The 24,139-nt window shown below is 34.6% G+C and overlaps 2 long non-coding RNA genes across 2 annotated transcripts in view; one reads left to right on the forward strand and one right to left on the reverse strand.

The window, feature by feature from the left end:
- LOC138704908 (uncharacterized) overlaps positions 1-24,139 on the forward strand; it is a 399,392-nt gene that overhangs the window by 59,774 nt on the left and 315,479 nt on the right. The window lies entirely within an intron of this gene.
- LOC138704326 (uncharacterized) lies at positions 14,498-17,914 on the reverse strand. The gene is made up of 3 exons (XR_011333316.1): positions 17,158-17,914; positions 16,855-16,967; positions 14,498-16,744 (listed from the first exon to the last, which is right to left on the reverse strand). It is a non-coding gene; the product is annotated as an uncharacterized lncRNA (long non-coding RNA).

Genomic DNA, 24,139 nt, shown 5'->3' on the forward strand with positions numbered 1-24,139 from the left:
AGGTCAAAAGTAATTATTTACAATCTCATACAAGAATGTTGACACTTTTGTTATGAAAGAGCACAGTCTATTAAGTACAAATTATAATGTTATGTTAACATCTGCGACCGATTGAAATAATGAGTGAAGTTATCCCTTATTTGTCTAGCAAATTCACTGCAACTATTATTCCTGCAATCGGAGTTCTAATGAGTTTGCACATCATCAATTTCTGTCAATTGTAAAGCTGTTTCATGATAATGCAGATCATTGTTTGTCGCAATCTTTTTCTCAAATGGAATATGTGCTGGCTCTTTTCACATTTGTCTCAATATTTCTATTCATGAATCGCCACTTAGCACACAGTATTCCGAAAGCACATTTCATATATTATATTTTTCGAATACTAGATAAACGTTAATTAAAATTTTCCCTTCTAGGCGTTAGTTCTCTCACTAGATATTGCTTCATAAGATAAAGTTTTAGAGGGTAGGCTTTATCTCCAATAAGTACCAGTGATACCTTTACATGTGAGTTTGTTAGTTCTTGGTCTCCAACAAATTCAGAAGTGTGAAAGTTGTGAAAATGCTTCCGTCACTCTGTTTTCCTCTTTCCACCAAATCAATGGTTAAAATTTTTTGTCTGCGCCAGCAATACTCTGTAGTAATACTCGTACTACGTAAATTGAAATACCTGGAACCGAGTTTATCAGGACCCTTCATCTGACCATGCTGTTCTTCGATTGTTACGAAGCAATTAGGAAACCACAACGTTCGTAGTAATCACTGACCACGTTGTTTAATTTTTCTTTATTTGGTTGTGGTAGAAATTCTTTAATTGGTTCATTCTAGATTACCTCACGTGTTTCTCTTGCCATTACAATTGCTGTAGATTTTCCTACCCTGAAGGAAAATGGCAGTGATCGCAATAATGTCCCTATGGTTATAAACCTACAAGAAAGAGTAATGTTAGAAATAATATACGATCAAATTTCGCCTTCTTTCGATAAATTATTGTGGGTCAGGTTATACGGAAGGAGAAAGTTACATTCTCTTTCTCTCTTAGGCTGCAACTACAGTAGTAGCGTTACCACTTTCGAAAAATTGAGGAATGGGGAGGAAAGAGCATTGGTGTGGCCATGTAGCGCAGAGTCGGTGAGTGGCACAGTGTGGCATGGAAATGAGATCATGGCCGTGTTTGCTTGTAGGCAATTCTTATCTCAAAAGAGCAGCTTAAAATAGGAAAGGATGAGAATTTTATGTTCATCCATTTAAGAAGAGATTTGAAACTTTAGAACAGGGGTCGTCAGCACAGAGCACGCTGGGGCTAGCCTCTCTTACCCGCTGAAAACGCAGTGCACTATAGTGCTCTCGTAGCTGCTAGCGGGTATGCTCTCTATCTCTCCCTGTTCCACGACGGTGCACACGGGACGGCACACTGTACCCATTGCACATTTCAGTGAGTGCTGACGACCACTGCTTTAGAATTTCATCATTTGTATGGAGAATTAAGGACATTTCCAGATAGATATTTGGAGTATGTTAAGAATTAGAGTATGTATATATCTTTCAGAAATCAATGTCTCTTTTTTTCAACCAAGTCTCTAAAATCATTCACAGGTATGGTGTACTTCAGTAACTTACAACTCATATAATTAAATTTGTCTTCTCCATCCCTCCAAGGAAAAATAATCTCTGCTGGCCACTTTGTGGGGTGCAGTACATTGAACATCCGTAGCAGATTTGTATATGATTCATTCTCATTATTAAATTTAACAATCTGCTGTTCATGTTATGAAAAATAACACTTTGAATCAGCTATTCCCTTTCTTATCTTTGTTGTTATAAACAACTTTAATGTTTTTATAATCTTTTAATTCCCTAATTATGGGTAGACGCTTTTCATACTTTGCATTGCAGTGCATAATCTTATACACCTCCTACCTAATCAGGCGATCGGATTCCATTAACGTTACCTCCTTACTCTGTAATGCTAACAATAGTGAAGGAAGTTCTTCTAGTATGTGTGTCTAAGACCAAATTTATATTCCACCATTTTTTTCTTAATTATTTTATGATTGTTATTTGAGAAAGCATATAGAACTGAACAAGTTTGGCATACTTTTCATAGCTCTGGTATTATATGTCACCCATCGAGGTACAAACACACATCCAATTTTCGGGACATCTGTTTCTAAATCTTGGAAAATATTCTTTGATTCCTTTATTCTTTGTTGAAAGTATGATAAAAGCAGTATATTTTGTCAGCGAATGACTCGAAGTGGTTCACAGAACTGACTTCATAGCATAATGCAATACACAATTGGACAAGAAATAACAATGTAAGAATATATTTTTTATGATTGCTTCGAGCTGTATTTCTGCATTTAGGAGTGGTGTTTATTGAAATATAAGAAGTAGGAGCATTTCTTGTTAAATTAATGTTCTTTCTTTCTGTAAAGAAAGCTATTTTTTTTTAATTTAACAGATTTAACAATCGGTTCTGCGAACTACGACGAATTTAACAAGTGTTTCGAGCAACCTGGCTGAATGACACCACTACTTCTTACTAACTGAATGCAGAAATTTACACCCAACTGTGAATAAAATTATTATAGTGTGTACAGATGCTGCCCTGTATTTTATATTATTTTGAATAAACTTAACTTATTCAGCTTCCTCCACATGGAGGCTGTTTAAAAGACAAAGCTTACCATAAAATTATATGAAAAAGATAAAATGAAAGGTAAACAAATATAATAGAAAAGAGAAAACACTGGCAAAGGGGGAAAAAGAAAGAAAATAATACAATTACAAATAACTGAAAATTATTAAACAACTGATACCAGTAGGAACATCAATTCTTCCCAGTATCCATCATATCAAGGGATTGCAGTCATTTATTCAGCACTAGTTGCAGGACCCAACTTAAGAGTGAGCAGATCACAGTAGAAAAGAGATCAGTCTATTGAAATTCAGAGATGGTTTCTTAGAATTTTTATAATCCCTTTACTTCTGACAGAGATATTTCATAACAAGAGTTTGTCCTAGACCAAACTGCTTGCAAAAATGCGCGAATCTTTTTGTCATAGTCCTTCTAGCCCCAACAAGTAATCCAATAACTTGAATCGATGTTAGATGATATTTCTCCTTATAATATGGTATAGTGAGGTTGTATATATCGCATTTTTCCTGATGTACTCAGCAAGTTGATTTCCATATGTTTCCATCCTTACAGTTGGGTCAGTTATGAATCCGCTTGTTGATCTTTTCGGAATAGCGATGATGTCAGTACACCTTGTAGATCCATTTGTGGACAAACCATGAACCTCCTCTTCTACTTGGTAGTAGGACCGAAGCTAGGAGAGATCGAATCTTGTGACGACTATTCCTCCATGAGGACAGGCTCCCAGAATGTGAGCAAGTGTTTCTTTCTCACTCCGACAATGTCGGCAGTGGGTTCCATTCTGAGATCTACCTGGTAGAGCACATATTGAGCATACATTGGCAGTCATCTTAATAGTGTCCTTTCATTCAGTGCTGGTCAATCCATTCGGTCTAGATAGCCACTTATTACCAGGTGTATATTTTTTTGTATAGAATGACTCCCTTTCCTTTCTCAGGCAACGTAGAAGTTTTCGTAAAGATGGTATGTTTGATCAGAGGAGTCGGTATTTGTCAATTCAAGTTTATCCAGACTTGCTTGTATTTCATTGGTCAAATCACATGTATTCGAAACATGCATGTTGTTTGTCTTTGCAAGCATTAATAAACTAGCCAATCTTTATGAAATTTTGCGGATACAGATACCATGTCCTAGATCAGTTTCAAGTATTGGTTTTGTATAAGTTTGCTTTTACTCCGAATAATAATTTTTATTGTCAAATTAAAAAAAAATGAAATATAAATTGTAAATGCTATAATTACAAAACTAAAAGAATCAAAAGACAATTACATAAAAATAATAAAAACAATATTACTAGTACAAAACCCGAAATATTTCATCAAAATTTTACTTCCAAAGAATTAACTCTAGCTATACAAAATTTAAAAACCAAGAAATCTCCTGGCCCCGACAACATTAATTCCGAATTTTTTTAACATATGGGGGAAAAAGCCAAGTCTGTACTTTTTCCATTTTCAATTTAACGTGGAACACCTCAATTCCTGCAGCTTGGAAAAAAGCAATCATTGTACCAATTCACAAAAAAGGGAAACCTGCTCATGATGTTAATAGTTATCGACCAATAGCACTATTAAGCATGATAGCAAAAACCATGGAGTCCATGATCTCCAACAGATTAACTTGGTATTTAGAATCTCAAAAACTTTTATCACCAAGACAAGTCGGCTTTCGACAACTACATTCTACCAATGAACAAGTCATACACCTCGGTCAAGAAATAAAAGACAGTTTTAACAAGAAAAAAGATACCTTGGCAATATTTATTGACTTTCAGTTAGCATATGACTCTGTTTGGAGAAATAAATTATTACTAAAACTCCAGAAATTAGGTATCTCCAGCAATATGTTCAGATGGATATCAGAATTCCTTACTCAAAGATTTATTGCCACTAAATTAAATAACTCACTTTCTAGTTACAGACAAACATATCGAAGTCTTCTCAGGGCGCTGTCCTCAGCACAACTTTATTCAATGTTTATATAAATGACTTACCCTCCCTATTAGAGGAATCAAACATGAAAACAGCACTATTTGCAGATGATATAGTTTTGTGGACTTCCGGATCTTACAGACATAGAAACAAAATTCAAAATTCTGCTCTTAAAGCTCTAAATCAACTACATGAATGGAATACATCAAATTTGATGACACTCAATTTAAGCAAAAGTAACTACCAAATATTTTCACTTGGTAAAAAAGAAAGAGAATTCAATATCCAATACAATGGCCAACACCTTCCTAGGACTTATGAATCCAAATATTTTGGAGTTATTTTCGATAGTAAGTTAACATGGAGCAACCATTTGAAATACATTTCTGAAAAAGCTCGTAAAAGATTCTCCCTTCTAAAAAGACTAGCAGCAAAGAAATGGGGATGCTCTAGGAATACTTTGAACACTACATATAAAATGTTTATACAGCCAGTGCTGACATACTATGGAGAAATTTTAATTACTTCATCTTTCATAAACGAAATAGAATATGTTCAAAACCAAGCTCTCAGACTCATTACTGGTGAAATCAAAACAACTCCAATAGATTCTATGAGATTCCTCACTAATATTAACAGCATCAAGATGACAATAGAAGAAAAAGCACTGATTCAATATGAATAACTTATCAGATTACCAGGAGACATTTGGCATTCATACAGTCCTCTATGTAGATTGAAAACTCAAAGTTTCATATCCATTGTTCAAGAATTAAAACAGAAAATCAATATCCCGAATTTAAAAGAAAACCTACAAATTAAACCAAACCCTTTAACTCTATTAAATATAGAATATAATCTAAATTTAACAGAAGAAATACTGAAATCAGAAGTAAACACTGAAATGCTGAAACAATCGTCTTTAGAGACAATTAATATTAGGTAACCTCCACAAAACTGGCTTCATTTATACACCGACGGATCCTTGATCTCCAGAGAACAAGGTGCCGGTGCAGGTGTTATGTGGTGTCTCTTCTCACTTTATAGATCTCTTGGATATGGAACAACAAGTTTTGATGGTGAAATCATTGCAATAAGTGAAAGTCTCAGGAATCTTCTATGCCACATCAATAAATTTAAGAATGCAGTTATATTGTCAGACTCCAAAGCAGCTATTCTATCAATAGTCTCTAAACACACACCTTCATCTCAAACAGCAGAAATAACTAAAATACTCTCTCAATTAATATCACTCAATAAAAGAATTGTATTCCAATGGATACCATCCCATTGTGGAATCCTGGGAAACGAGAATGCGAATGCTTTAGCAAAGAAGGGCAGCACTGCTACTTACAGACCTGTTACTAAATCTACGTTTTACTCTGTGAAAAGATTTATTAAATCTACATACTTAGACTTTAACAAACAAAATTTGATAACACAATCTCAAGGGAAAAAATGGAACTCCCTGCATCAAAATCCACAGTTAATTCCCGATTTACCACGAAAATCGTCTGTAGCTGCATTTGGATTGGCAACAGGCCATGATTGTTTGACCAAACACCTGCATAGAATTGGAATATATCAGTCCCCTAACTGCCCATTGTGCAACTCAAACCAAGAAATAGATTCGGAACACCTCAAAATCTGTGCTTCAGTGGCTGGCCATGATAATGTCTTTGAAAAATATTGGAGTGCAAGAGGTCAAATGACTTTATTGTCAAACGCCTGGCATTAGAAAACAACAACAACAAAAGTAAAAGACATATAGAAGGTTACCAGATTTCTTTTTTCACAATTTTTGGGGACAGATATAAACTTTTTTTTTCTTCCAATAAGAGCAAATTTTTTTAAGCATGACTTCTCTATGTCCAAATTTTTCAGCAAATTCCTGACAGGTCATGTTGAAGTTGAAGATAGCAAGCATGGCATGACCAGTTTCTAAACTGATTCTGTATTTTTGGGATGTCCACATCATATTCATTGAAGGAATTCTCCACTGAAGCATTACTTCCAGGACACAGAGAAAGTTCAATCAACTTCTGGAGTTGTGCATAGGGAATCATCTTCTCATAAAAATTTTTTTTAAAATTCCAGTCCAATCTGAAGTCACATATTTCTTCAAGCAAGAAATTTCATCAAAGAAATTATCGTCATCCAGGACAAATCCATTTGGGTCATTCCATATACAATTTTAAGTTTTGTAACGTCAAGTTCTGGATTTTTCCAATATTCTAGTAAACAAATGTTATAATACTAAATAGTTAAATGGCCTAATATGAACCTCATATCATCAATGGTTGAAAGGTAATGAAGGGTGAAATGTTCGGGGAGTTTATATGTAGACTATTGTTAAAAACATTATTAAAATGACATGCTTCATTGTATCAACGTAAAAAATGTCCCAATACAATGGTGACTATATATATTTGTACCTACTTTTGAGTTATTATCGATTTTTACTTCGAGTATGTATTAAAACTTACAGTAAAATAAAGAAATGATAATATTTTCAAATCGAATATTTTTTTATTCTATGTTATATTTTTTACGGTGAGACAAACAATTTTCTTATCGATTTCAAAAAAAATTATGTCACTTCTAAAACTTTGGGAAATATTAAATAAACTAGAATTGGAATCTTGCTGTTAAGGTTCATAGTCGCATGCCATGTATTACGCCACGTGCTGTTATCAGAGATCCAAACGCGTGCTTGGGCTCAGTGCACACAGGAAGAGACTGACTCGAGGATTAAGTTAAATAGGTAGGCAGGCACATAGGAAGAGACGCTTGTCTCAGGCTCTCAGAGACTGTCTGAGGGAAAACAATGAAGGTGCCTGGAATTATGTCTCGTCTTGAGGAAACTAGAGACAGTCCAGTTCTGCATGCGCGTACTTCTGCTTTCATTATTTCGTATTATAATTATCAGTGTTGTCGAGTATTGGGAGGAGATTCAGATTAATTTGAATTCAGTGTCTTTGTCTTGTACCAGTACTACAGTGGAATTAGATACAAACTTGTTATTCTGCTTCAGACAAGACCTGCAATATACAATTATTTGAGTTTAAATTAAAAGAACATGCTAAAAGGGATACTATTGACTGGCTTTGGGAAGAAATATCTCATGAAATGAATGCTTCAGGTATACAGTAACATTATTATTGCTACTATTATAGTATTATCATTATATTTTTACAATTAACAATTAAAAGATTGTCTAAACACAAATAACATAAACAATTAATGGCATAGAATGACAAAATATAAATGTATCGTGTTTACTAGTATACGTAATTATACTCATTCCAAAAAAGCTGTTCTATTTTGCCATTATTGCTGTTGAAGTGAATACTGCATGTTCGCGATATTGTGGCGAACTAATCGCTACATAAGTTCTGCAATAAAAACCAATAAATATAAATTCTTCAAGAACCACCGAGATCATGACATCAATTTCAAGTTTATATTTTGGAGTTAAGGAAGTCCACATATTTGTTACGAACAGTGCCTTAGTGATCGACATGACTGCCAGATGTTACGACATCCGCTCTAATAGCTTTCATGTGGGGTTTTGTTTTCTTGGACTGTGTTAATCTCAGCGAAACTTTTCCCATTCAATTAAGAGGGTGATTTTGTTCTGTTCTGTCATTGTAAGTTGTAAGTGTTCAATATACCTAAATTAAAGACGAAAAGTTGGAGTCATCTGTAGTGTTGTAGAAGTAGTTACAAATCTAAATCTTCAAAGATTTGCCGGCCTCAAGACTGTTCCCGGAACAAGAAGTGTTCACTGTGTGGTTCCAGTTAATGGAAAGTTAGCAATAAAACCCTATTCTGCTTCACCAGAAGTACCGAAACTAGTTGAAATCAGACGTGTGATGTGCACCTGTTGTCAACGTGGAGACGTTTCTCACAGTGGCCAGCAGCAGTGACGGCACATGGCGCAGCGGCATAGATCACCCTTTACGCGGTGAGTTATTTTAATTTATAACTTCCTTATGTTTGAAGACCCCATTATGAAAATTTGACAGACTAATGAAAATGCTCTGTAAATTATCATATATTTTTCTTATGTGAATTGAAGTATTCGATTTAATGTAATGGCGTTTTCTAAAATGTATTTTTAAATTTCTTTAAACACAAATTTCAGAGCTGCACTGAATTATATTATCTTAATAACCTCTTTTTTAAGCTATCTAAAGATATCTTTAAAAAATTTTTTGTAATTATTCTTATGGTCAGAAAACACATTGAAAATATGCCTATGTGCTCAAATCAAATTATTTTAACTGTCCATAACATTTAAACGGAAGGTGCTGCAAACATAATTTTGTACATGATTAATATATATAACATAAAGAGTTGAATGTGCAATTTTTAACAAATTTGGAGATATCAATGTTTTGCATCATACTGTTTTGCATGTAATTACCCATTTATATTTGAAGAAAAATAATGAACTGTCTCTTGAAAGCTTTCTCTTTCTAGAGGAAGTCTCAGCAAGAAGTACATTTCAAATATATCTTTTCTTGTGAATGATTAAGACAGGCACCGGGATATTCAACGACATTTTGCTTACAATTCATGAGAGACACTGAGAATTCTGTTGTGAAATAAGAGCCACTTCCTCTAAAGATGCCAAAAGTTGCTTAATTATGGTAGAATAAATGTTTCTACTTTTCTGTAGTTCAGTTTTTTTATTACTTCGATATCAATGGAAGACTCGACTGCAGTTACGTCCTCACCTTCAGTTTTGATTATGGAATCATGATTAGTTTAGTTGATTATTTAACGACGCTGTATCAACTACGAGGTTCTTTAGCGTCGATGAGATTGGTGATAGCGACATGGTATTTGGCGAGATGAGGCCGAGGATTCGCCATAGATTACCTGGAATTCATCTTATGGTTGGGGAAAACCTCGGAAAAAACCCAACCAGGTGATCAGCCCAAGCTGGGATCGAACCTGCGCCCGAGCGCAACTTCAGACCGGCAAGCAAGCACCTTAACCGACTGAGCCACGCTGGTGGCTATGGAATCATGATAATGTGGCAAAGTTGCATTAGCAAAATTCGTCCACAGCAATGTGCAAGGATCATTAAATCATACCAATAATTAACAATGACAATCCGGGGATATGTGGGAAAAAAATATTAAATCCAGGAACAGAAAGCAAAATTCTGGGATTGTCCTCAGGAAACGAGAACATCTGGCAACCTTAACATGTAGGAAAAATATATCAGAAGTTATTTTTCTATTCTGCATCACATATTGAAATTTGATGAACTTAGAATTAAATTTGACTAAAACTAAGGCTGCCCAAAAATACTAAAAAGTAATAATTGAAAATGTATTATTAAAAAACTAGGAAAGCAATTACTTTCAAGTATTCAGTACAATGTCAATAGGAACATACTGTGAAAATTTGGTTGAAATCTGTAAAACAGACAAAAAAAAAGTTTTGAAAATTACCAGTGTCTCCCCTTAATAAGTTGCAGCGTGTTTGAGACTCTGAAACAGAACATTTTTTGTCTATGCATTCTTGAACGCAGCGTGTGATTCACCTAAATTACGGTAGTATCTGTTATGTCTCTTCAGGGGTGTGATGCCCAAATCATCACTTTGTTTCAGTGGTAGTAAACTTGCTCCTCATATCAATTTACAAGACAAGCGCCATCAGCACCAAACGTAAACATCAACAAACCGAAGCTCGGGTATTTTTCTCTCTTATTTTAATTGGTCTGTGTCTGAAAGAAAGGATAAAGGTCTAATAATCTTAATATTTTAATTTCTTACGTATGTAGTTGATACAGCTTCACGAGAGGACTAGTTATTAAGTACAGACCCAGAAACAAAATTTGGGCCACCTAATTTTACTAAGTTCCAGCAAATACTCTATAACAATAATACTGGAAAGCTTGCCTGTTTAGCATTGCAAGCGGCGGCGAAAAGTGACTGCGCTGCTATCTAGCAGCTTGGATTGTTTATACACTCATTGTGGTGTGCTAGGTTACATGAGGAAAAACGGAGAGGTGTTCATCTGATGTCAATAAAAATGCAAATCAATAGTTTTATTTAGAGTCACAAGGTTCACAACATTTTAAATTAATAAGAAGTTACAAAGTTATTGGAATAGAAATTAAATGACACAATTATCGTATTTTCAAATGTAATTATGATTTAGTTGTTCATGACTTTAGAAACTTTCATACATCGCGTATTTCGTTCCTTGGCTAATGGCTAACCATTTTATTTTTGATGTAACAATTTTATAAGCACTTTAAATTATTTGTCAGTGAAGATACTGGCATAGTCGCTGCTTTAGGGATAAAGCCTATATCTTGTATTTTATCTTTTACATCAAGCAGTTGTGATTTTAAAATTTCTGCAGGCATTGTATGTTTTGATAGAAAATAACTTATACGTAGTTTGCTTTAAAATTTTGCACATTCTTCGAATAATGAAAACCAGTGGTTGGTTTGCAAATGGTACTTCTGAAATTTTTACGTCAGTTGAAGTTTGTTGATTATGCCTATCTATACCTAATTCAATGACTCCCTCAAAGTGTCTGTTTTAGCATTATAAGTTATGTTTTCCTTCAAAGACATTTTGTCTTCAACAATAATACTCGTAGTTAACAACTTTTTCATTCAATGGTAAAATATCGGATTTTATTTTTAATAATTAATTATAGAATAGTGCAATTTATAACGGGCCTATACCAAATTCATTAAGTCAATTTTTGAGAGATCTAACTGTTGGTAAACATAATTTTCTTCTTAGAAATCTTTTGTCTTGAGGTGAACATTAATGGAATGTTGCGGCAAAACTTTTATCGTAACTGGAATATCGTTTCCCCATGTCCTTCTTTGAAGCACACTTTTGACTAATGAATTCATAATATATTTTAACAATTTAACTAAATCGGCATTTGGACTTGCTCTGTTTAGAGCTGTCATTTCCGCTTGAGCCAGTTTTTATCTTTTAGGATTTCTTACATGGTAAAAAAATGATCTTAATTTAGTGAAATATTAATAATGCCTTTAAAATATAGGACTAGGCAAATTATTTGTCCGAATAACTACCTGAATCACTTATTGTGAAAAAACATGAGTCCACTTTCTTCACAAAATCAACAATTCACATTTTTATGTTACACATCCCAAGACACACTATTTGGATAAAAAAGTAAAGACTTTCAATTTTTTATACGGAGAAACTATAAAGAAATTGTGTTTTATATGAACAATGCAAAGTAGATTTATGCAGTTTAGTAACTGTTTCAGTTAACACAGAGAATATGTCATTGCTAATGCACTATCTAATTACACGATGGAGTAGTATGGTCTGTCGTTTCTGTCTAATATCAGAAAACCCGCACCTTCCTCGATGTAAGCTCTAATATGTTTATTTGGGACCTTCGCGATTCTTTAATTGTGCTTTGATTTTCACTCATATTTTCGGAAGAAGGACCTGTTAAGTTCTGTGAAGGAATAACTATTATCTTCAGTCTGTTATTAAAAACAGAGTATTAAAAATTAAGTCCTACGACTGATTTAAAACTTCGGTATACTTTTCCAATTTATTACACTCTAATTTTACTTACCCCTCATGTTTCGAATTATGGTTATTGAAGTTCGATAATCAAAAGTGATCTGAATATATTTTGTGAATTTTGTACATAATATATTCTATCCCTCTAATTTTAAACGTTTCGTCTAGAACTGTTGACAGCGTTTTTATTTAGTGCTCGCATTTTACTTATGATATTGTTTGTGCTTTGTTTTTTAAAGAAGTTTAGATAAGGACGCAAATAGCGATAGTAGCTGACGTGCCCTATTAAACCTCATTAACTAAAACGTCTGTCTGCGTTTACCTATATGAGCATGGCACACCTAAAAGACAAAAGCAAATAACTGTATTACCGGAAGTAGTAGTAGTAGTAGTAGTAGTAGTAGTAGTAGTAGTAGAAATAATAATAATAATAATAATAATCCATCATCATCATCATCATCATCATCGTCATCATCATCATCTTGTAACAAAAAAGTAACATTCTACTGGTGTTTATATGACTACTCCCGATCTCTATCTTTTGGAAATGTGAAGAAAGATCTAGCATATTTTGCTAGGTATATTTTTACAAAACATAGAACAAACATTTCCACATTTAACTGACATTGTGTAGGCTACAGCTATAATGAGAATAATCCTTAGGACATCTTGTGTTTGTCGAAGAACAAAGCTCATAAACACAGTTCAACGCGCTATTCTTCACATCATCCTCGCTGCCTGCAATCCCTGCCGCTAGATAGCACTAGTGAGTCATTCGCCACTTTTACCGTGAACTTTCCGGTATTATCATTGTAGAGTATTTGGTTCCAGATACAACGCATTGCGCATGTGCAGTAAACAAGAGCACCTAAATGTTTGCTACTTGTGGACAGTCTTGCGAAACTTGTTGCCTACATAGAGGAGAACTGCTACCATGACTGCTCATTGTTTAATTCGGTATCTGATATACGGGTAACTGTCCGTTTTAGGATTGCCATGCTCAAAAGATGAGCTGAGTACATATTAATCCGCAGAACGAGATGCGACAAACGAAATGAGAATATGCGGTCTGTCTTCACACTCTAATGCTATTTGTTCATACAGCGTTTTCGACAGTTTGCAACTGTCATGAGCATGCACACTTGGCATTTACGAGCAGAAAAGTCGATGTGCACATGCTCATGACAGTTGGAAACTGTCGGAAACTGTTGTACAAACAGACCTTATCTATGACTATTTATTTACTGTAGCTAACTGCGCGTTTTCTCTACAAAATTTATTCAGAATTCCTTGATTTAACTTAGGGAATATGTACAAACTACTAAAATTGAGCGGAAAGCAGTAACAAACAAGTCTAACGCCTGCGAAGGATAAAATATAGTGGAACACTATCTCCACCATCATTATACATGACGAAACATGGTTAATCCACATGCCGTTAAAATACAATAATTATGATAAATTCTGCCATATGTTCACTGTAGTGCGTACAAAAATCATTTCTGTCCTCTTCCCTTTTCTCACACTACCAGTAATGAGTTTACGACAATGAAATAACTTCAAATTCCAATTTTATGTCCGTAAATATTACTAGTTGTAGGTTATGTTTTGTTAGATGAGGATATAGTTAAGTTACGTAAGTACGAGGAATGTGACAAGGTTAGAGTGAGTTAGATGAGGGAATAGCTAAGTGACGGAAAATCGAGGACTCTGGCAAGGTTAGAGTTGTTTATTACTGCTTTCCGCTCAATTTTAATAGTTTGTACATATTCCTCAAGTCAAATCAATGAGTTCTGAATAGATTTTGTCGAGAAAACGTGCTGTCAGCTGCAGTAAATAATAATAAATGTGAGGATTTGAGTATGTTTGCATGCTTTAATCCTTAGTTCAAAATCATATGCTACCGTTATTTACATGTGTTTCAAAAGATTTACAATCAAACGATAGGATTTTATAGTGCATATTTTCGTTGTTTGTACATATAAATACATATTTGTTGGTTTTTATCAATTGGTCTCAAAATAATGTAAAAAAAAAAATAGAAAATTGCAATGTGAAATTGAGGCAGTGTAGCCAATTTTCAATTTTATTAAACTTATTGCAATCTGACAAAACACAAATGGTGCCACCACAGTGAACAAGTACTGTTATTAAGCTCATTGTTCTGGACATATATAAAGTTATATCCACCGCCTTTGGTGCACTTTGAATATCTCTAACTCGTTTACGCTTCTCAACACTATCGACATCTATGAGCCATACTGGTGTAGAATAGGGACGAGACTACCCTCCCATTGCCCCCCCCTCCAAAAAAAAAAGAGAGAGAGAATGAAAGGAAGAAACCTTTCAGTTTTTTATTTCCCTATTCTTATAAAAACATTATTTTCGACAACAGAAAATCTTACTGAAAATTTGGAAAAATATGCAGCCTAGTTTATTGCTTCTCCAATTTCACAGATCTTGACGTTTCTTGTGTACAATAGCATAACTTTATCGCCTTATTTGTAAATGTATAATGTAGTTGTTCACTCCAATTTCAATGCAAATTTAAAAAAGTATAAGAGATAATATTCTGTATGTATTAATTACGCGAACGGTAAATTAAAGTAAACTGTTCAAAATAGAATAGTGCATATTTTATTGTTTTTAATGCCTGTATTCTGATTTTTAAGGGCATGCATGCATGCATGCATATTTTGCCACTTTTTAATGCATATCCTTCGACTCTATAATAATTACGGTACCATCAAACAGGGACACTTTGACCAATTTTGTAAGAAAATTAAAAAGTTCAGAGAATTCTGGAGATTCTTATTCCATATTTTAGTCTTTATGTTGGGCATATGATTGTTATAACTAAAGGTAATACTGTATTTCATTCTGAAACTCTCATGAGCAGTCATTCTGGTATTTATGACCTGGTCAAAGTATCCTTTCATTTGGGATTCATTGACCATCTAAAAACTTATTTCAAGAAAGAGAATAAAAATGAGTTATCTGGGAAATATATTACATTATCAATGCATTTTAACAAGTAAACATTATGACATATACTATCAAGACTCAAAATTACAATATTATTATATAAATCATGCAACATATTCAATATTAATAATATCAGAACAAAAATGCAAAAAATAAAAAAGGATAAAATTTAACTGACAAGTTTAGGCCCTTATAATGTCCATGACATAATGTTATTAAGTTTTGATTCAGTTAAGATTGTACTGTTCAGTCTTCTCTGGAATAAATTGGAAAACTCACTTAAGATGATCAGGGTTATGCAGTCGCCGTTCCACCTGAGTAAGATCAATGGTAGCATTGTCTGCTTTAAAGAAGCAATGTCACATTTCTTGAATTCACTAATGATGTCAGAAACACCATCTTGATACACGTTTTCGTGGAGGGATTTCAGCAATTAGGAAAAAATTTCTTTTGACAGTATCTGGGATCTTTTCTGATTGGATCCTTTCCATTGATGTAATGTTTTCCTCCAATATTTAAGTGGTGCATAAAAGGAAATTCCAGATGCTGAGTTATATGCGTAGTGTTTAGGGCAGTGGTCGTCAGCACAGAGCACCCTGGGGCTAGCGTCTCTTACCCGTGGACAACACAGTGCACCATGGTGCACTCGTAGCTGCTAGTGGGTATGCTCTCTACTGCTTCCTGCTGCACAACGGGGCACATGGGACGGCTCCGCTTACCCTTTGTACATTTTAGCGAGTGCTGATGACCACTGGTTTAGGGGAATACAAACGAAATAAAACATTATTTGTTTCTGCCAGTGATATTGTATCAGGAGTGAAATGGCCTGACAAATTATCTCCAATGAGAACAATTCTGGTGTGTGGCAGGATCAAATTCTTAAACTAATCCTTAAATACTACGGAATCAAACCAACCACTCAGATTCCTATTAGGCCTGTATCTTGTGAATGGTGGACCTCCTTCCATCCAAGTCTGCCGTAGGTGCCCTGACTTGTAGACAACATAAGGTAGTAACAGCTGGCCTGCAGCAGAGGCACAGTAGCCTATATCAGAGATATACTGGTCGTGGACGATTCTTTTATGCGTTCTGCATATTTGACTCCTCATTTGAAGATGCATCTTTCACAGCAGGGTGGTGTGCAAGATTTGTTTCGTCATAATTGAATATTCTCTCTGGAGGCACACTAACAAGCTCTTCACTAGTATTATTTTCGTGTAGGATTTCCTGCAGATGGTTGAAATATCAGTCATGACTTAAGGTGTTACAGTAGCTTTCGATTTCTTCAGATTTTAGCAGAATCTTTGTGATAAGTCCCTTTTGTGTTTCTGAAGAAAGCGCCATGCCCACTCACTGCTTGGAAAGTTATGCCCAAACTGAGGAATGGTTCGACCACAGTTATCAAGGTACATTTTTGCAAGATATCGCAAGTCTTGATTGTCAAAAGGAAATCCCACTGAGCAACAGTAAGCATATGACAAGCCATGGATCTCTCTTCTATTTAAAAAAATACCAAAGGGCATGCAACTGTGCCTCCATCCTTTTTTATTTCGTTGATGAGAATCCCTTTGGCAATTTTATAGTATTTTGATGCTTTTGTGATTGACATGTGACCTGGAAAAGATGAAGGGAACATAGCTTTGAATAAATATATATAATGTTCTTATAAAATATTTATTTAATATGGTCAGTCTCACTTTTTCAGTTTGTTATAATAGGTTTACCTTTATTAATAGCTGAGATTGCAGCATCAAGATTTTCTTGTGTATACTGTGCATAACTGCGAGACGCAGGGGCCAGGTTTAAATTTGTGTCCGTCCCATATTAATATATTAACCTAGAAGAAGAAAGAAATAATACATTAGATATAACTTTGACTGATAGGGATACCTCGACCACCCAGTCAAAGTAGCCACATAACCTTAAAAAATGTACATGCTTAAGTTTAATTTAAAAATAACAGTTAGTGAAAAATTGTATATAAAATTTACATCTAGCTGAGGGAAAGCAATAATTTCTGTACTTACCTGACACAAATACACAGCTGGATGACTTCTTGTTTCTTGGCGACAGATGGATTTTTTTCATATAATATTTTTCATGCCTGAATCATATGCCACATGGTTCACTACAAGTGACATCTGTGTGAAGATCAATAGTTGCTGTGTTCTGCCATCTAGAGGATTATACTAAAACTTCTACAGCAAAAAAAGTCGGCTACATTGGTTTTCAAGGATATAGCATATGCCTAAAAACATAATATGGATTTTGATCAAAGTTTCCCTGATAGTCAAAGTATCCCCATTTGACTGTACCCATCGAAGTCAATGACACTGCTACCTATCAATGCCCACAATCCATCCCTGCGATATGACGTGAGTTACCTCCTACAGCAGTTATGATTATGCATATATTTTCTACTTTCCCCAGGAGTTCAAAAATGCCTTTGCGTTATAATTTCATTGCTGTATACCACAGGTATTAATGAACAGCATGTGGAACTTGGTTGATCTCGAAGTCGTGACCTCATGTCTGATCTCTCTGTAAAAGACGTGCAGTGTGAGCCATTCGTTGTCACATTTGAGAAATATTTTCATTTTTTTCCTGTACGATTGTTATAGTGAGTCCTTATAGGCCAGTTTCTGTCAGATGCTTTTCCAATTCACTGCCAGCTAAAGCAAGGAGATGCAACATCACTTTTACTTTTTGACTTTGTTCTAGACTATACCATTAGAAATGTCCAGGATAACAGAAAGGGTTTGGAAATGAATGGGTTACATCAGCTGCTTGTCTATGCAGATGATGTGAATATGTTAGGAGAAAATTAATAAATTATTAGGGAAAACACGGGAATTTTACTTGAAGCAAGTAGAGAGATAGGTTTCGAAGTAAATCCGGAAAAGACAAAGTATATGATTATATCTCGTGACCAGAACATAGTACGAAATGGATATAAAAATTGGAAATTTATCCTTTGAAGAGGTGGAAAAATTCAAATATCTTGGAGCAATAGTAACAAATATGACACTGAAAGGGAATTAAACGCAGAATAAATATGGGAAATACCTGTTATTATTGGGTTTTGTCATCCAGTCTGCTCTCAAAAAACTTTGAAATTAAAATTTATGAAACAGTTATATCACTGGTTCTTCTGTATAGTTGTGAAACTTGGACTCTTGCTTTGAGAGAGGAACATAGGTTAATGGTATTTGAGAATAAAGTTCTTAGGAAAATATTTGGGTCTAAGGGGAATAAAGTTAGAGAAGAATGGAGAAAGTTACACAACATAGAACTGCACGCATTGTATTATTTACCTGGCATAATTCGGAACATTAAATCCAGACGTCTGAAATGGGCAGGACATGTAGCATGTATGGGCGAATCCAGAAATGCATATAGAGAGTTAGTTGGGAGGCCGGAGGGAAAAAGACCTTTGGGGAGGCCGAGATATAGATGGGAGGATAATATTAAAATGCATTTCAGGGAGGTGGATTACGATGGTAGAAACAGGATTAATCTTGCTCAGGAGGGACCGATGGCAGGTTTATGTGAGGGCGGCAATGAACCTCCGGGTTCTCTAAAAACCATAAGTAAATACGATTGTTATAGTACGATACTGAATTTGAGACCCTGAAAAAGCCACATCATTGCATGTGGATTACTGAATTTGAAATCTACCGCAAGATAATTTTTGTAAACACATGAAATGATGGCCTCGATGATAGAATGATTATGAAGTACCAGGAAAGGTCTTAAACTTAAGCCTAACCTAATTGCCAAACCATGAATGAACACAGGAACATTCCCCTTTAAGGAAAAATTCCTGTGTTCTAACAGGGAATCGAAACCATGACCTCATGAAGTGTAGTCAGAATTGCCGACCACCAGAGTAGGCTGGTCTCTGTTTTATTATTTTCTGTTATATTCAACATCTATTTTCACGAGGCCGTGGAAAAAACAACACGAAATTACATAACATTGTTGATACATTATGAAGGCCAAAATCTAGACAATTCATGCAATGAATATCTTTATGCAGTCCATGAGCATATTATGAGTTTCTCGATAAGAAGGCTGTGTTTTATCCAACTGTTCTTGAAACCACAAGGATTGCCATCAAAATAATTGAAAACTTAATATTGAATCATCAATAGTACTATTGCGAAATATTGACTATCAAAATTATGCAATAAAACAAGAATTGGTGTGAAAAAATTCATACAAAACCTAATATAAGTGACAAGAATTAACTGGAAAAACGAAAGAAAATGATATTTTTATCCCACGCATTCTTATGATACCCATTTACATGCCTTTCGATTTTATGCAAGTTCAATTTCAGTGCGACTAGCATTTCGTAATGAGCATATTGAAATAAAGTTCAAGGACAGTTACTCAAGTTGCAGACATGCACTTAGAAACTCCGTGTTTTTCACATTGCCATTTATGTAATTGAATGGTTTTTTTTTAGAAACTCCATAAGTAAAAAAAAATGAGTTTATTGCTAATTCCTGTTCTATAGGGGTAAGTGCACAATTTTGTATAAAAATACCACAAGTCAAACGGTATTTCTGTTGTGACATGTGCGCTTGAAAATAATTAGGTTTCATGGAGAAGGCCCAAAAGTCAATGACAAGGCTGACACAGAATGAACAAAACTATAGCCTACACTGTTGTGTTTGGTAAATTAATTATTTTGTGTTGGAATTTTGGATTTGTTAGAATAATGTATTGAACGTGTGAAGACACGAAATCATTCAGTTTGTGTTTGTCTGTTTTATTAAGCTCTCTTCTGCAGAACTGGTAAGTTATAGATATATGATTGTTTGTACAATTAAACCTGGCTATATAGTGTTTACTTTCACGTAATAATTAGACTGCCAGAGGTTAAGGACTCAGCGTGAAAAATGTTTAACCTCAAGGCTAGAAGTCAGACCTCAACTATGTACCACAATTTTTCGTGGACCATAGTTGTATTTCATTTTGAAATATTTGTTTTAATCAAATGTGAACAATGTGATTATTTACTTCTGCAAATACGGTATTTCAGTATATTCTAAAACACTATTTAACATTATAGTCCACTAAATAAAGAAGCAGGCTGTTTCAGCATCAATGGTACTAGCACGAATGATGGTCCAGTAAAACGAAAACTCCAGGGTAGAAGGAAAACAACTGCCCTTGTAAGTGACTATGAGAGCGATGAAATTGAATTGAATACAGATTATGATGTTTCCAGTGTTCTCATCATGTGTGAGTCGGATGTGGAAAAGAAGACGAAATCTGTTAAATTAATGCTAAAGGCACATAGTTATATGGTAGTTACTTATGAGGAGGAATTGTGGCCAGGGAAAGTTTTGGAAGTGGAGAACAATGGAGCTGTTGTTTCATGTATGGTAAGAAGCGGCAATTACTGATTATTCCGGGAGACCCGGTTCAGGGAGAAAACGAGTAACTTTGGCTTATGACGACCATTTTATTGTCCTAAACACATTAAGAAATCGCCATTCCACAGCTGTTGAGACCAGAAGAGCCCTCCAAAAAATAAGACAAGTTAACGTGAGTGAGAGAACTGTAAGAAGACGTCTGGATGAATGTGGGCTGAATTCCAGAAGACCAACTAAAGACTCAGAACTGCTCCTGCAACATCATGTTGAATGATTACGTTTTGCTCACAATCATGCTAATTGGAACCTGGAGGAGTGGCGACAAGTGCTCTTCACAGATGAATCGAGATTTAGTTTACAGATGGACGTGAAAGAGTGTGGAGAAGAGAAGGAGAATGTTTTTCTCCGTGTACCTTCAGTTCACGTCTCAGTTTCCAAGGTGAATCAGTACTTGTATGGGGTGGCATTTCGTATGAAGCTCGCACAGAACTTGTTTTCATTAATGGAGGTGCTTTGACTGCTCCAAGATACATCGAAGAAGGTCTAATTTAACATGTGGTACCATATGCCCCATTTATTGGTGAAAAGTTCCTGTTAATGCATAACAATGCTCATACTACAAGAATCGTGATGAGTTCCTTCACAATGTTGGATTGAATAGGATGGCGTGACCAGCAAGAAGTCCTAATATAAACCCTAGTGAACATGTGTGGGGCATGCTAGGGAAGCGAGTTAGAAGTCATCTACCTCCTCACAGCAACTTACAGCAGCTCCGAAATGTTCTAAGTAAAGAATAGAATAGAATCGACCAGACTGTCATCCAGAATCTGATCGAAGGGTTGAATCGGCAAATGGTAGCAGTCATACAGTCATGGGGAGGCAATACCCTCTATTAGCAACATCTGGATGACCACAAAATCAGTTGAACATTTGGAAGAAAATTAATACAATTAGTAAGTTCTTGCACCTTTTAATTATATCCATTGTTTGGCATTGAAAATAATAATGCAAGTGATAATAAAAAAGGTTTTTTTTTTTTCCTGGGAAGCAATGTTTTCTTCATTTCATAATGGGTTTTCTGCTTCTCACCTCATAAAAAAAAATTGAGAAACTTTAGGTGACCCAGTTTTTTTGCCGGTGAGTGTAGTTGTTCATTATTGCAGGAAAATGACTTTCAGATTTCACTTGTTTACGTGTGTTTATGCAGTGTGTACTAATAAAAAGAATCCATGTACTTTTCATTAGTTTTAATATTTCTGTGCTAGATTTTGTTTCTATCTTTAAATTAGAAACTCAGTGTATTAATTTACGAATAATTACAGCTCCAGCTATGGTCCATTCATGCTTGAGAGCATGAATATATGAGTGTACCATAGTTGGGCAACTCAGAATACAACTATGTACCAATGCTTATTATTTTTTTAACATTTGTAATTAAATAATTTCAAACACACATGCCAATATTTATTTAATACACACTTACAAGAGTCTGAAGCCAAAATTTCACTTAATCTGGATGAGTAGTACTGAATATACAAAGAAAAATGTGACAAATGTGGATCATAGTTAGGGGAAACTACGGTATTGTATTAGATCAGATCTGGGCTTAAATAGCTCGACTGAGGTACCGGTACTGCAGACTACCCCTAACTCCCCATTCCACATTCCCTGGCAGAGACAGTTATGTGTCGAACCCAATATGAGCAGACCTGAAGGCTTTCATTGAAAAGTGACGGATTATACATGACATACATCATAGCTTTTGGCTCTCGCTGGTTGCCTAAAATCCACCATTGATGCACAATGCTTTACTATGTGTTCGTTTCTAAAGCAGAAAGGACATGGGCGGATGTATCTTCTTTCCTTTTCCCTTCCCCTTTATGCCCAGGGCTGTATTAGATTATTTCATGCAGAACTTTATTATTTGTGTACCTACATAGTGAGTTCATACAGGTTAGTAAAATTTGTTCACATGAAGCAAAAATTATGAAGTCAGCTTCTAAATACTGATTTTGAGATCAAATTCTTAACCACATTTTGAGAAACCCCACAAGTCAAACATGAATATAGAGTTATATTCTATTTAAGAAATATTCATTATACTTTTACCAACATTTCTCATTTCAAATGTTCCAATTCTTAACTCATGCATTACTTTTCAACAGTTTTTCTTTTGCGTGTGTTTCACCAGAAGATTGTATTTCGTGACTTAAGGGATTTCTCAAAAATACCGATTCAATAATTGCCTTCGAGTGAGCACATCTAAACTTTTATATTTATATATTTATACAATAGGGGGAAAAACAAAGAATTGAACGCACATCGAAAAGCAATTCTATGATACTTTTGTCATGCTCCTAATGTGGTATGTGAACATAATTATGTAAGCCATTGCAAATAACACTGTATTAATTCTAAAATGTATGTCTCTCAAAATTTTGTTGTTCATATCCAAAAATGTTTTACAACGAAATTCTATCTGTGTAATCATGTTACCATTGTGGTATGTTAAGCGTTGTGGAAAGAACAATCTCTTAATTTCTAAAATATATGTCTCTCAGAATATTAGGCCTATTCTTCTTGTTAAACAATGACTTCTCGTGAAATTATACTGTGCCTTTCTCTATTCTATATATAAAATAAAAAATAATGTAATTAATACGATCTGAATTTTTAAGATAATTACAATTTCTCTAGTCATATTTAAAAAAATCGGGTATGATATAAGCGGGCATACAGTGGTCAAGAGATTTCCAATATAAATTAAATTGTATATGTATATATTGATTCTTAGTACGACTGACAGATAAATTCTGGCTCACAATGACAACCCACAGGTTCAGACTGGGAACAAGGAAATTTCTTAGCTGTCTCTGAAGTTCAAGTGAAAGCAAACATAGACATGAAATTACTTGAAATTTATGTCAGCACAGCTTCAGATCAATGTACAGATCTTATAATTATTTTATATATGTCTTTGTATCAAATTTGTGGTGAGAAGGAAACGAGATGGCAGAAAGGTTGTAATGCTTTTAATAAGCTGATGCCCACAAATAAGATAAGTCATTTGAAATTTAACGGTCACTGACCGACAGAGATAAAATGTAAGACCTATAAAACATTGAGTCAACACTTAGAGGGCTTATAACTATCAAGGGGACGTTTTTGTTTTTCTGAACTTCAAGACAATGCTGACTCATTTAAAGTTTGTATAACTGTAGCCTTTATATATTTTCGTTTGGTTTTACTTTGTTTACAGTTTGAGTTTTCTCTATTATTTTACTTATATTTCTGGCGGTGTGGAAGAGAAGATCCGTTGGTGTTAACTATACCACATTAAATAAATAAATAAAAATAAATCAATAAATAAATAAATAAATTAAAAACCAGTGGAATGTAAAGAACACATTGAAATGTTTTCTTTCGATACCTGATCTACAACTGTTTTAAATTGAGTTAACCCTCGCAGACATTTGGCTAACTGTAAGAAGTTTATTAGCTAATGTAAATGACGCTATGTAAAGATTCATCTTTATGAACAAGAAAGGCTTAGTAAAAAAGAATTCGTTTTGGTTGTCTATAGTAGAGTTTCCAAGATTTCTGTAAAGTCTAACAACCAGTT

Source organism: Periplaneta americana, chromosome 8 (assembly GCF_040183065.1).
Source record: "Periplaneta americana isolate PAMFEO1 chromosome 8, P.americana_PAMFEO1_priV1, whole genome shotgun sequence".
NCBI lineage: Eukaryota > Metazoa > Arthropoda > Insecta > Blattodea > Blattidae > Periplaneta > Periplaneta americana.